Raw genomic sequence first — 14372 nt, 5'->3', positions numbered from 1 at the left:
TTATCACCATTATTTGTGATCTGTCTAAAGTATTCGACATTTCAAATCACAAAATCATTTTGGAGAAATTTAGAATTTGTGACTTTTAATATGCCCCTAGTAATTTAGTTAAATTTTGGACCTGCCATACATAAATAACCTACCACAATATGTACGCAAAATAAACGGCTTTCTTTGCTGTTGTTTCAGCCACCATCTACAGGCAATCGTTTAAAAAGTGAGCATACTGACAAAACCACCACAATAATGTAATCGATACAAGAAATACGTTGTTAGGAACCAGAGTACTCGTAACATTAAAAAATGTAACACTAGAAAAAGGCTACTCCATTCACGTCTGGACACAGAAAATGTCAGTTACAATAGTAATTTTCTAAAACAGAGCGAACGCAAGAAGCTTTCAACCATTTCCAGACGACAGAAAGCTGTTTCTCTTAGAACCACGAATTAGACACTGATTTGACACCCACTGAAAAGGCCTTGTAAACGGGGTAAAACACGTGTTGGTGCGCAAATAAAATAGAAAAGTAAATGTACAGCATGCGAGAGGTGTTTTTCCTTCGAACTTCTGCCATTTATATATGCCACTAAAACTTGTTATTATAAAATACGAGGGCCACTCCAAAAGGAATGCACACTATTTTTGTAAAAATACAGTTTTCATTTTGCATGTGTGAAAGTCTTACAGTACGTAGATACGCCCCTTCCGCTTGTTTTCAAGCTTAGTTCAACCTGTTCCCGTGAAAGGCGCCGTCACAGCATGTCTTCAAGATGGCTACTACACTTGACGTTCGTTAGAAGCAACGTGTTGTCATAGAATTCCTGTGCTGTGAAAACTAGACAGTGGGAAAAGGTGTACGGAGATGCTGCTGTCGATTGCAGTACAGTTAATCGGTGAGCAAGCAGGCTACGTGGTGAAAGCAAGCACGGCAATATTGAGAATTGTCCTCGCAGCAGCAGCCCTCGTACTGCACACACTCCAGACAATGTGCAGAGAGTTAACGAATTCGTGGCTGCTGACAGTCGCACTACAGTGAACGAATTGTCAGGCTACACTGAAATATTGGAAGGAAGTGTTTGCAGAATACTGAAAGTGTAGGCGTTAAGAAACGTTTGTTCCAGGTGGCTTTAACAGGATGTTGACAGTGGCTCACCAGGAAACAAGAAAAACGGTATGCAGCGAACTTTTGGAACAGTACGAGAATGGTGGAGATGAATTTCTTGGAAGAATTGTGACAGGTGATGAAACATGGCTCTTTCATTTTTCACCAGAGACGAAGAGGCAGTCATGGAGTGGCATCATGCAAATTCATCTAAGAAAAAAAATGCAAAACCACACCTTCTGCTGGAAACGTTATGGCTACAGTGTTTTTCGATTCCGAAGGACTCTTGCTTGTGGACATCATGCCAAGTGGAACCACCATAAATTCTGATGCATATGTGATGACACTGAGAAACTTCAAGCTCGACTGAGTCGTGTTCAACCACATCGGCAAAAGCAGGATTTTTTGCTGTTGCACGACAATGCACGGCCAAATGCCAGTCTAGAAACCATGGAAGTGATCTCAAAACTCGGATGGACAACACTGAAACACCCGACTTACAGTCCTGACCTGGCTCCATGTGACTATCATCTCTTTGCCAAACTGAAAGACTCTCTTCGTGGAACAAGGTTTGAAGATGATGACTCCCTTCTGCATGCTGCCAAACAGTGGCTCCAACAGGTTGCTCCAGGGTTTTACTGTGTAGGTATACAGGCGCTGGTTCCAAGATGGCGTAAGGCAGTTGAGAGGGATGGAAATTATGCGGGGAAATGAGAATATTGTTTCTAAAGGATGTATCTACACACTGTAAAACTTTCAATCACGTAGAGTAAAAGATGGATTTAAAAAAAATAGTGTGTATTTCTTTTGGAGTGACCCCCAAGCAAAGAAGGGAAACCAGAAAGGTGGAAGGAGTATATAGAGGGTCTAAAAAAGGGTAATGTAGTTGAGGACAATATTATGGAAATGGAAGAGTATGTAGATGAAGATGAAATGGGATATACGATACTGCGTGAAGAGTTTGACAGAGCGCTGAAACACCTGAGTCGAAACAAGGCCCCAGGAGTAGACAACATTCCATTAGAAATACTGACGGCCTTGGGAGAGCCAGTCCTGACAAAACTCGAGTATCTAGTGAGCAAGTGGTATGAGACAGGCGAAATACCCTCAGACTTCAAGAAGAATATAATAATTACAATCCAGAAGAAAGCAGGTATTGACAGATGTGAAAATTACGGAACTATCAGTTTAATAAGTCACAACTGCAAAATAGTAACGCGAATTCTTTACAGATGAATGGAAAAGGTGGTAGAAGCCGACCTCGGGGAAGATCAGTTTGGATTCCGCAGAAATGTTGGAACACGTGAGGCAATACTGACCCTGCGACTTATCTTAGAAGCTAGATTAAGGAAAGGCAAACCTACGTTTCTACCATTTGTAGACTTAGAGAAAGCTTTCGACAATGTCGACTGGATTACTCTCTTTCAAATTCTAAAGATGGCAGGGGTAAAATACAGGGAGCGAAAGGCTATTTACAATTTGTACCGAAACCAGATGGCAGTTATAAGAGTCGAAGGGGATGATAGGGAAGCCGTGGTTGGGAAGGGAGTGAGACAGGGTTGTAGCCTCTCCCCGATGTTATTCAATCTGTATATTGAGCAAGCAGTAAAGGAAACAAAAGAAAAGTTTGGAGTAGGTATTCAAATCCATGGAAAAGAAATAAAAACGTTGGGGTTCGCCGATGACATTGTAATTCTGTCAGAGACAGCAAAGTACTTGGAAGAGCAATTGAACGGAATGAACAGTGTCTTGAAAGGAGGATATAAGATGAACATCAACAAAAGCAAAACGAGGATAATGGAATGTAGTCGAATTAAGTCGGGTGATGCTGAGGGAATTAGGTTAGGAAATGAAACACTTAAAGTAGTAAATGTGTTTTGCTATTTGGGGAGCAAAATAACTGATGATGGTCGAAGTAGAGAGGATATAAAATGTCTCTCCTGAAGAAGAGAAATTTGTTAACATCGAGTGTAGAGTTAAGTGTCAGGAAGTCGTTTCTGAAAGTATTTGTATGGAGTGTAGGCATGTATGGAAGTGAAACATGGACGATAAATAGTTTGGACAAGAAGAAAATAGAAGCTTTCGAAATTTGGTGCTACAGAAGAATGCTGAAGATTAGATGGGTCGATCACATAACTAATGAGGAGGATTTGAACAGTATTGGGGAGAAGAGGAGTTTGTGGCACAACTTGACAAGAAGAAGGGACCGGTTGGTAGGACATGTTCTGAGGCATCAAGGGATAACCAATTTAGTATTGGAGGGCAGCGTGGAGGGTAAAAATCGTAGAGGGAGATCAAGAGATGAATACACTAAACAGATTCAGAATGATGTAGGTTGCAGTAGGTACTGGGAGATGAAGCAGCTTGCAGAGGATAGGGTAGCATGGAGATCTGCATCAAACCAGTCTCAGGACTGAAGACAACAACATCAACGACCCTCGTAGTACACACAGCAGGGTCATAAGTTTTATTTATTTTCATTTTATCTGAATGCCAACTGCCTTGCCGCAGTGGAAAGCCTGTTCCCGTCAGATCACGAAACTTAAGAGGTGTTGAGCTCGGCTAGAACTTGGATGGATCACCGTCCGTATCTGACTTGTGCTGTTGGGCAGCAGGGTACGCTGAGCCTTGTGAGGCCAATTGAGGGGTTACTTGATTGAGAAGCAGCGGCACTGGTCACGAAAACTGACAACGACCGAGAAAGCATTGTACTGACCACATGTCCCTCCGTACATTGGTTGGTTTGGGGATAAAAAGGGACCAAACTACGGAGTCATCAGTCCCTCATGCCCCTCCGTATTCGCGTCCGGTGACGCCTAGAGGCTAAGAACGACACGGTGGCTGGTTGGTGGCGTTGGTCCTTCAAGGCCTGTTTGGATGATGTTTGTTTGTATCTTATCCGAATGACAGAAACAACGCGAAAAGAGTTCCATATCAACCATAAAACATAAGAAAAAAGCACTACGTCTTCAGGCCACAAGTGGCCCATCGTCGACCATCCGACCACCGTGTCATCCTCAGCTGAGGATGCGGATAGGAGGAGCGTGTGGCCAGCACACCGCACTGCCAGTCGTTATGATGGTTTTCTTTGACCCCCGAAAAATGGCAACAGCGCATGGTGGCCTGGATGGTCACCCATTCAAGTGCCGGCCACGCCTGACAGCGCTTAATTTTGGTGATCTGACGGGAACCGGTGTATCCACTGCAGCAAGGCCGTTGCCAATAATAAAACATAGGCACCCACTATTTGAAGAAATCAGACATGATTACCACAAGATTCGATTTTGGGTACTCTGTTGTTTCTAATGTACTTAAACGATCCTAGATGAAATATAAGAAGTACAATACGCTAAGTTTTAGCGCTACAAATAGATCACAAGCTTAACGGCAAACCTCACCTGCTAGAATTAATAAAACTTTACAGTTCAGCTGTTTCGAGCACGCATTATTGCTGCTATAGGTGTTTTAAAACTGAATAAACTGGTTTATTCCGCCTGTTTACACTCACTAATTAATTATGAAATAATTTTCTGGGAAGACTCGTCATAGAATGACAGTAATTTGAGAATACAGAAGCATGTAAACAGAATTATATTTGGTTTACTTCTAGACCATCTTGCAAATACCTCTTAAAAAACTGTATATTTTGACAACTACTTCACAGTTGATATATATATAATCTCATTAATCTCCTTTGTCATTACTAATATATCTCATTTTCAAAAAACAAAAAATAGCGAATTCTTGAGAGCAAGATCATAAAATTTGAACCAAACACAAGCTTTACAAAAATTTGAATGCGCTAACAATAATACAGGAAATGGATCACATACATTGGCACATGTATATTCAACAAACTACCAGATCACACTAAATATTATGTAGATGATGTGGCGCAGTTTAAGTCTCTAATAAAGAACTGCCTATTGTGCAAGCCCTGGCAATCCACTGAAGAGCATCTTCATACAAAAAGTCTTAAATTTAATGTTTAGTTTATTGTTATAATCGGCTACGAAGCACAGTAATGTATATATTTCACTGTCGTTGTTATTGTTGCGGTCTCTTGTCCAATGAATGGTTTGACACAATTTTCCTGTGTAAGGTTGTTCATCTCTATTTTAACTACTGCAACCCATATACATCTGTACCTTCTTACTGTATACATCCCTTGGTCTCCCTCTACAATGTATACTCTTCCCCCCTTTCAAATCCCTTTCCATTACCAGATTGACTATTACTTCATGCCTCAGTATGCATCATGTTGGGCTATAAATTTATTTAGGGACCGATGACCTTAGCAGTCTGATCCCTTTAATCCCAATAACCAACCAACCAAGTTGATTTAGTACTTCCTGCGTTCTACTTACTCATCTAATTTTAGCATTATTCTACAGCAGCATATTTCCAAAGCTTCTATTCTCTTCTTGTCTGAACTGCTTATTCTTCACATTTCACTTCCGTCCAAGGCTACACTTCAGAAAAATATGTACACAATAGACTTCCTAGCACTTAAGTTAATATCAGATGTTAAAAAACATTCTCTTCTTTACAAAAGCTTTTCTTGCTATAGTGTTACAGCCAGCCTGCATTTGACATCCTCTCCACTACAGCCCTGCACTTAAATTAAACTGAATGTGTACATTTCCATGTCCCAGACAGCAGCCTCAGTCTGATCCATGGGATACCGAAAGGAGGCTGTTACAAACACCTTCCATATAAAGTTTACTTAAAACACTTTGTTCACTGCGAATTCATTCCGGCAACTTAGTTTTCCACTATTTTTGTCATACTTCTATCCCGTGCTCGGTGAAGGAATTCATAGGGACCAGTGTGTTCTACTGTACAGCTCACATCAGCAACGTCTTTTATTTCCGTAGTCTCCATCATGACTCAACCCTGAAATGCCTTGATGTGTGAATAATTGAATGTGCAGGTAGACATAAGAGCAGTTTCCCTGTCTTTCTGTGTAGACTCGTGGCAATTTTCCATTGAGTCATATTCAAACATGATCCTAACCCGGAGTGGTCTAAAGCAACGATCTTTTGACTGATCAAATACTGATTGAAAAAATTGAAATTTTGCACTGGATTCTTTTCAAGCATGAGCAGTAAACGCCTTTTTTAACTAGCGTCTTTCTACTGGCCAAGCAGCCACCAGCATGTTTAACGATAGGCCCATATCGTTGCCTCACACTCAACACCCTAAATAAAAAATGGTTCAAATGGCTCTGAGCACTATGGGACTCAACTGCTGTGGTCATTAGTCCCCTAGAACTTAGAACTACTTAAACCTAACTAACCTAAGGACATCACACACATCCATGCCCGAGGCAGGATTCGAACCTGCGACCGTAGCAGTCGCACGGTTCCGGACTGCGCGCCTAGAACCGCGAGACCACCGCGGCCGGCCACCCTGAATAGAATGAATACCCATAGACCAGAGAGCGATTCGATAGGATGTGATTTGTTGGAATTATCGACCGTTTATGGAATATAGTAAACTTGGATGTTGCGAGATTTAGAGTTGTTCACTCCCTAAAGTGCCCACATTTCGCTTACTGATGTTAATCTTAAAGAGTATCAGTAGTAATCCTCCACACACCTTAAGGAACCACGTTGATTTATTTTCGTTTCTCGGTGCACTATACGAGCTGTGAGAATGAAGGGATTTTTCTGTTAATAAACTTCCATTTCATAAAACATGAGTCACTTTCTCTCTGAACCTCACTCCTAGCTCACTATATTCCTAATCTTCTTATGGAACCTCTAATAGAAAGACCACTTCACTTAGAGAATGTATGGTGAATATACACGGTGGGCGAGAAGTTCCTGTACCCCTGTAACCCTGTTTAGTATCGAATGGTGTTATGCAGGATGGTAGCTACATTACTTCTTCTCGGTTGTTAGAATCATTGTTGTACTTCATGTTTACATGTTTTCGTAGTCGCAGTCGGATTTTAATTTGTTACCATGGCAGATATGAGTAGTCATAGTTACACTTTTGAGGAGCAATTAGTGACAAGTGAGTGGGTTCACGAACGACAACATACAGAGCAAGACAAGGAGATATACTATGCAATCATTCCAGGAAAGATTTAATAAGGTTCCACAGTGAATACACTTCTGTATTGCAAAAGACGTGGTTTTACCTTTGGCAGTGTTAAAGACAGACTGCGGAGTGGAAGGAAGAAGACACGAGAAGAAACATGTCCGGAGCCTCTGTTTCGATTGCACAATCTTCTATGAAGTCGACACTCAAACGTGCATCGGAACTCTGTGTGCTGAGGATAACAATACGAGATCACATGAAGAAATACCTTAAACTCAGACCTTTCCGACTGATGTTCATAAACGAGTTGTTGGATACAGACGAGAATGATCGCGTTTTAGCACGCCGTGCTCTGTTAACTCAGTTTCCAAATGCAGTGAATCCTGCCAAGGTTATGTTTTCAGATGGATGTTCTATTTATCGCAGCTCACTTGCTCGAAATATTGTCGTTTGTGCCAAAGAGAATCCTCATTACACAGTAGAGTTAGGAAGGAACTCGCCTCACGTAATCTGCTTGGACCATACTTTTTTGAAGGGACTGTGACTGGCGCAGTTTATTGACGCGTGTTATAAACGTGGCTAATACTTCAGCTGGAGGAAAGGGGCCTTACAGGATGCATGTGCATATATATGCACCTTGGTGACTCACATAACGAGACGTCATATGTGGTGAGATCACGACAGGTGTTGCTGATAAACCATGACCTATCCACCGTGCTGGAAAGTGTTCAATTAGGAACTCCCGCACTTCACGAGTGTAGTAAGGAGACACACCGTTTTGCTACAAACCTCGCTGTTGTCCTACAAAGAACTACGCAAAGCTGTTGAGGATGCATTTCGCACTGTAACAGCGGACATGCTCAAAAATATGTCAAGAAGGACCTGGAGGCATATGTAAATGTGCTTACAGCTTGATTGGGAATATACAGATATAATGGACACTTAATACTTAGGAAGCACTTGTGCTAAAATAAAACAGATGAATTAGAATTACATGATGGTGTAACAGGAAATGTTGCAAAATGGTACACATCTTATATCTCTGGCAGGAAACAAAGCGTTTTATTAGGAAAGAGACGTGTATTAAGCTATCAGGAGTCATCCAACTAATTACATGTGGGGTCCCAAAAGGATCCATTTTAGGGCCCTTACTTTTTCTTATATATATCAATGACCTTTCATCAGTAACATTACCACATGCGAAGTTCGTTTTGTTTGCCGATGATACAAACATGGCAAAAAATAGCAAATAAAGTGTAGTCTTATAAAGATCGGCTAGTAAAATATTTGTGGACATTAATCACTGATTCCTAGCCAATTATTTGTAACTAAACTTAGAAAAAACACATTACACGCAGTTCAGAACTTGTTAGGGGCGTCCCACGAGTATATGCCTAACAGACGATGACAAGCACATAGAAGAAGTGGACAGTGTTAAATTCTTGGGATTGCAGCTTGATAATAAATTCAACTGGGAGGAGCACACCACAAAACTGCTGAAGCATCTTAACAAATCTCTATTTGCAATGCGAATTGTGTCAGACATAGGGGATATAAAAATGAAAAAGCTGGCATACTATACTTCCTTTCATTCCATAATGTCATGTGGGATTATCTTTTGGGTAATTCATCAAACCAAGCTAAAGTTTTCCGGGCACAAGAACGTGCATTAAGAGTTGTATGTGGTGTGAACTCAAGAACATCCTGCTGAAGTCTGTTTAGGGCACTAGGGATACTAACTAGTGCTTCCCAATATATTTATTGCTTGGTCAAATTTGTCATTAAAATATATCACTTTTTTCAAACCAACAGCTCAGTTCATGGAATCAATACTAGAAAGAAGAATAATCTTCACAAGGACTTAAAGTCACTTACTCTTGTTCAAAAAGATGTGCATTATTCAGGAACACACATTTTCAGTAACTTGCCAGCAGCCATAAAAAGCTTAACAAGCAATGCAATTCAGTTTAAGAGAAGCCTAAAGGATTTATTGGTGGCCAACTTCTTCTACTCCATTGGGGATTTTCTCAGGAGGACCAAATGATGCATGTGTGTGTGTGTGTAAAAGTACAATATAACTTCTTCACAATTTCAGTGCAGTAATTTTTTCATCATAAATAAGTATTATTGTAGTTGTATTACATGTTTATTACCTTATAAACAAAAATAATATTTTAAATTCAGTGCATTACTGTTTGTAAAATGATTCTTTCATATAGTGTTCATTAAAAAAAAAGATGATCATTCCACTTGGGACCTGTGGAATGGCACATTAGCTTATTTGTTTGACTTGTAAATATTTGTCATGTATTATTGTTTTTCTGACATGTTCTACATCCTGGAGGACCTCCTCGCTACGAATCAATTGGAATGAAAGGAAATCTAATCCAATCTAATCTATTACAAGGGTTACAGGGACTTCTCGCCAACCCTGTATATTGACACATATTTCCCTATGTCGTCGAGTCGAAGCCTCAGTATGAAGTCAGTTGCCTATCTGATTAACGTAGAGGCTCATAAAATAAATTACAGTTTAACTTAGGATGACATTGTACACAGTGGCACTGAAGTATGGAAATGTTGATTCCCCCCAGTTCTCAAGAGTCATCACGCTTTTCAAGGGTCCATGGTATATGGCGAAATTAGAGTCCCGGAGAATAATACTAAAATACGAATAAGAGTAGGAATCACTTTTAATACGACTGATGTAATGTGCAAATCAAAGAAGCTATACCAAACCATCGTTAGAGATTACTGAGCGTTCCAGGCAACATTGTTCCAGCTGAACGATTATGCAGCTAGATTTAATAGTAAATGTGGTTAATGAATTGATATTCGACGGTCCTACCGAAAGTAATGCGTCCTATTTTTTTGCGATGACTCTGGATGCCCGTGCCAGATGATCTAGTGCTAATACTTGAACCTTCCTCTTTCCTTTGCAGGTGCTTCCATTGTTCTGCGTTAGTTGCTGCCAGCAGAGGAGTGTTCAAAATGGAGTCTGATATGGACGTGCGTATAAAACAGCGATGTGTGATTGAATTCCTCACTGGTGCAGAAACTGCGCCAATGAAAATCCATCGATGCTTGCTGAAGGTGTATGGAGACTACACAAGCCGCGCGGAGGGGCCGCGCGGTTTGAGGCGTCATGACACGGACTGTGTGGCCTCTCCCGCCGGAGGTTTGAGTCCTCCCTCGGGCATGGGTGTGTGTGTTGTTCTTAGCGTAAGTTACTTTAAGTAGTGTGTATGTCTAGGGACCGATGACCTAAGCAGTTTGGACGCTTAGGAATTCACACACATTTGAACATATGAGACTGTACAATAGATGTGAGCAATGTGAGGCAATGGATAAAGCATTAAAGGTGGTGCAAAGGATGTGTATGAAAAGCCACGGCTCGGTTGACTCTGCACAGCTGTCTTCTCTCCCAAAGAAGAGCGTCTTGATAAACTCATCCGTGCTGATCGGCGTATAACGACCAGAGCACTGTGTGCAAAGCTGAATGTCCGCTGTAATGCTATGAAAACAATGTTGGAACATCTCGGTTATCGCAAAGGCGGTGCGAGATGGGTGCCTCGGATGCTTGCAGAAGAACAAAAACTCATCGAATGCAAATTTGTCGGGTCCTGCTGGATCAATATGAAGCTGAAGGTGACAATTTTCTGAGTAGCATCGTTACCGAGATGAGACTTGGTGCCATGACTACCAGCCTGAATCTAGAACACTGCCCATTGATTGGCGACATGCAAATTCTCCATCAAAGAAGAAATTCAAGACACAGCCGTCTGCAGGAAAAAGTGATGTGCACAGTCTTCTGGAACATCCGCGTGGTGCCGTTCTTTTGGTTGTCCTGGAGCCTGGAGAATCTGTCAATTCAGCACGCTACAAGATGACACCGACTAAATTGAAAGTCCAAATTTCCAGGGTAAGGCCAGAGAAGAAGACCAACTTTCACCTGGAACATAATAACGCCAGGCTCCAAACCAGTTCTGCGACCACGAACTCAACGCAAATTATGTACGACTGTCTTACCACATCCACCTACAGACTTCCATCTCTTTGGGCATCTGGACTACGTGGCCAACATTTTCAAGACTCGGATGCTATTTTCAAAGCTCTAAGGAAGCTGTTAGCGTCAGCCGGTTCCGAGTTTTACAAGCGCGACATGCAGACTGTTTCATCGTTGGCAAAAGTGCATAGCGAATGGTGGTGACTATGTGGAAAAATGACAGTCTGAAGCTGAAATATTTGTTCTATTTGGCTGTGCTATTGTGATTTCTACATCTACATTTAAACTCCGCAAGCCATCCAACGGTGTGTGACGGAGGGCACTTAACGTGCCACTGTCATTACCTACCTTTCCTGTTCCAGTCGCGTATGGTTCGCGGGAAGAATGACTGCCGGAAAGTCTCCGTGAGCGCTCGAATCTCTCTAATTTTAGATTCGTGATCTCCTCGGGAGGTATAGGTACGGGGGAGCAATATATTCGATACCTCATCCAGAAACGCACCCTCTCGAAACCTGGGCAGCAAGCTACACCGCGATGCAGAGCGCCTCTCTTGCCACTTGACTTTGCTAAATCTCCGCTTACGAAATAACCCTGTGACGAAACGCGCTGCTCATCTTTGCATCTTCTCTATCTCCTCTGTCAACCCGACCTGGTACGGATCCCACACTGATGAGCAATACTCAAGTAAAGGTCGAACGAGTGTTTTGTAAGCCACCTCCTTTGTTGATGGACTACATTTTATAAGGACTCTCCCAATGAATCTCAACCTGGCATCCGCCTTACCAACAATTAATTTTATATGATCATTACATTTCAAATCGTTCCGTACTCATATTCCCATTTTAAGGAAGTAACTGCTACCAGTGTTTGCTCCGGTGTCATATAATCATACAATAAAGGATCCTTCTTTCTGTGTATTCGCAATACATTACATTTGTCTATGTTAAGGGTCAGTTGCCACTCCTTGCAGCAAGTGCCTATAGGCTACAGATCTTCCTGCATTTCGCTGCAATTTTCTAATGCTGCAACTTCTCTGTTTACTACAGCATCATCCGCGAAAAGCCGCGTGGAACTTCCGACACTATCTACTAGGTCATTTATATATATATCGTGAAAAGCAATGGTCCCATAATACTCCCCTGTGGCACGCCAGAGGTTACTTTAGCGTATGTAGACGTCTCTCCATTGATAACAACATGCTGTGTTCTGTTTGCTAAAAACTCTTCAATCCAGCCACACAGGTGGTCTGGTATTCCGTAGGCTCTTACTTTCTTTATCGGGCGACAGTGCGGAACTGTATCGAACGCCTTCCGGAAGTCAAGAAAAATAGCATCTACCTGGGAGCCTGTATCAAATATTTTCTGGGTCTCATGAACAAATAAAGCGAGTTGGGTCTCGCACGATCGCTGTTTCCGGAATCCATGTTGATTCCTACAGAGTAGATTCTGGGTTTCCAGAAATGACATGATACGCGAGCATAAAACATGTTCTAAAATTCTACAACAGATCGATGTCAGAGATATAGGCCTATAGTTTTGCGCATCTGCTCGACGACCCTTCTTGAAAACTGGAACTACCTGTGCTCTTTTCCAATCATTTGGAACCTTCCGTTCCTCTAGACTTGCGGTACACTGCTGTAGGAAGCAGGGCAAGTTCTTTCGCGTACTTTGTGTAGAATCGAATTGGTATCCTGATCTTTTGGATATATTTTGGATGTGTCGTAGCCTGGAGAAACTGTCAATTCAGCACGCTACAACACGACACGAACTTGAAAGTCCGACTTTCCAGGGTAAGACCAGAGAAGAAGACCAACTTTCACCTGCAACATAATAACGCCAGGCTCCATACCAGTTTTGCGACCACGAACTTATTGCAAAATTCGGCAGGACTGTCTTACGACATCCGCCGTACTATTCCGATTTAGCGCCTTCAGACTCCCATCTCTTTGGGCATCTGCATTACGTGGCGAACATTTTCAAGACTCGGATACTGTTGTCAGAGCTGTAAGGAGGCGGTTAGCGTCAGCCTTTACCGAGTTTTACAAGCGCGACATGCAGACTCTGGTTCATCGTTGGCACACGTGTATAACGAATGTAGTTGAATATGTGGAAAAATGACAGTCTGAAGCTAAAATATTCGCTCTGTTTAGCTGTGCTATTGTGATTTAAGTATCTCCTGTAGTTGCCATGAATAAAAATAGGAGGCATTACTTTCGGAACGACCCTAGTACATCACTGCAGCAGTGTACGTTAAAGTTCAAGTGAAAGAATGATGCTATGGTTCAGCAGTTATGATAATGAAACCACAAAATTTTCCCAAACGTTTTGCAATAAGTTTACGTCCAATGGTAAGATGGTCGGTGCTGTCAAAGCAGAGCTACTAAACACCGCCATCCGACATACGTTCACAAAAGACGACGAAGTAAATATTCCTGAATTCGAATCGAGACCAGCTGCCAACATGAGTAACGTAGAAGTAAATATCCTCCGAGTAGTGAAGCAACTTAAATCACTTAATAAAAGCACGTCTTCTGGTCCAGACTGTATACCAATTAGGTTCCTTTCGGAGTATACTGATGCATTAGCTCCATACTTAACAATCATATACAACCGTTCGCTCGACGAAAGATCCGTACCCAAAGACTGGAAAATTGCACACGTCACACCAATATTCAAGAAAGGTAGTAGGAGTAATCCACTAACGTCGATATGCAGCAAGATTTTAGAACATATGTTGTGTTCGAACATAATGAATTACCTAGAAGAAAGCGGTCTATTGACACACAGTCGACATGGGTTTAGAAAACATCGTACTTGTGAAACACAACTAGCTCTTTATTCACATGAAGTGCTGAGTGTTATAGGCAAGGGATTTCAGATCGATTTCGTATTTCTGGATTTCCAGAAGGCTTTTGACACTGTACCACACAAGCGGCTCGTAGTGAAATAGCGTGCTTATGGAATATCGTCTCAATTATGTGACTGGATCTGTGGTTTTCTGGCCGGCCGCCTGTGGCCGAGCGGTTCTAGGTGCTTCAGTCTGGAACCGCGCGACCGCTACGGTCCCAGGTTCGAATCCTGCCTCGGGCGTGGATGTGTGTAGTTCTAAGTTCTAGGCGACTGATGACCTGAGATGTTAAGTCTCATAGTTCTCAGAGCCATTTTTTTGTGATTTCCTATCAGAGAGGTCACAGTTCGTTGTAATTGACGGAAAGT

At 41.9% G+C, this 14372-nt stretch overlaps 1 protein-coding gene and 1 pseudogene across 1 annotated transcript in view; both read right to left on the bottom strand.

Moving 5' to 3' along the window:
• Positions 1–14372, bottom strand: part of LOC126355799 (facilitated trehalose transporter Tret1-like) — a 97829-nt gene that overhangs the window by 15435 nt on the left and 68022 nt on the right. The window lies entirely within an intron of this gene.
• LOC126357324 (5S ribosomal RNA) lies at positions 4207–4324 on the bottom strand (annotated as a pseudogene).

This window comes from Schistocerca gregaria, chromosome 3, assembly GCF_023897955.1.
Source record: "Schistocerca gregaria isolate iqSchGreg1 chromosome 3, iqSchGreg1.2, whole genome shotgun sequence".
NCBI classification, from domain to species: Eukaryota; Metazoa; Arthropoda; class Insecta; order Orthoptera; family Acrididae; genus Schistocerca; species Schistocerca gregaria.
This window is presented reverse-complemented; position numbering and strand designations above follow the sequence as displayed.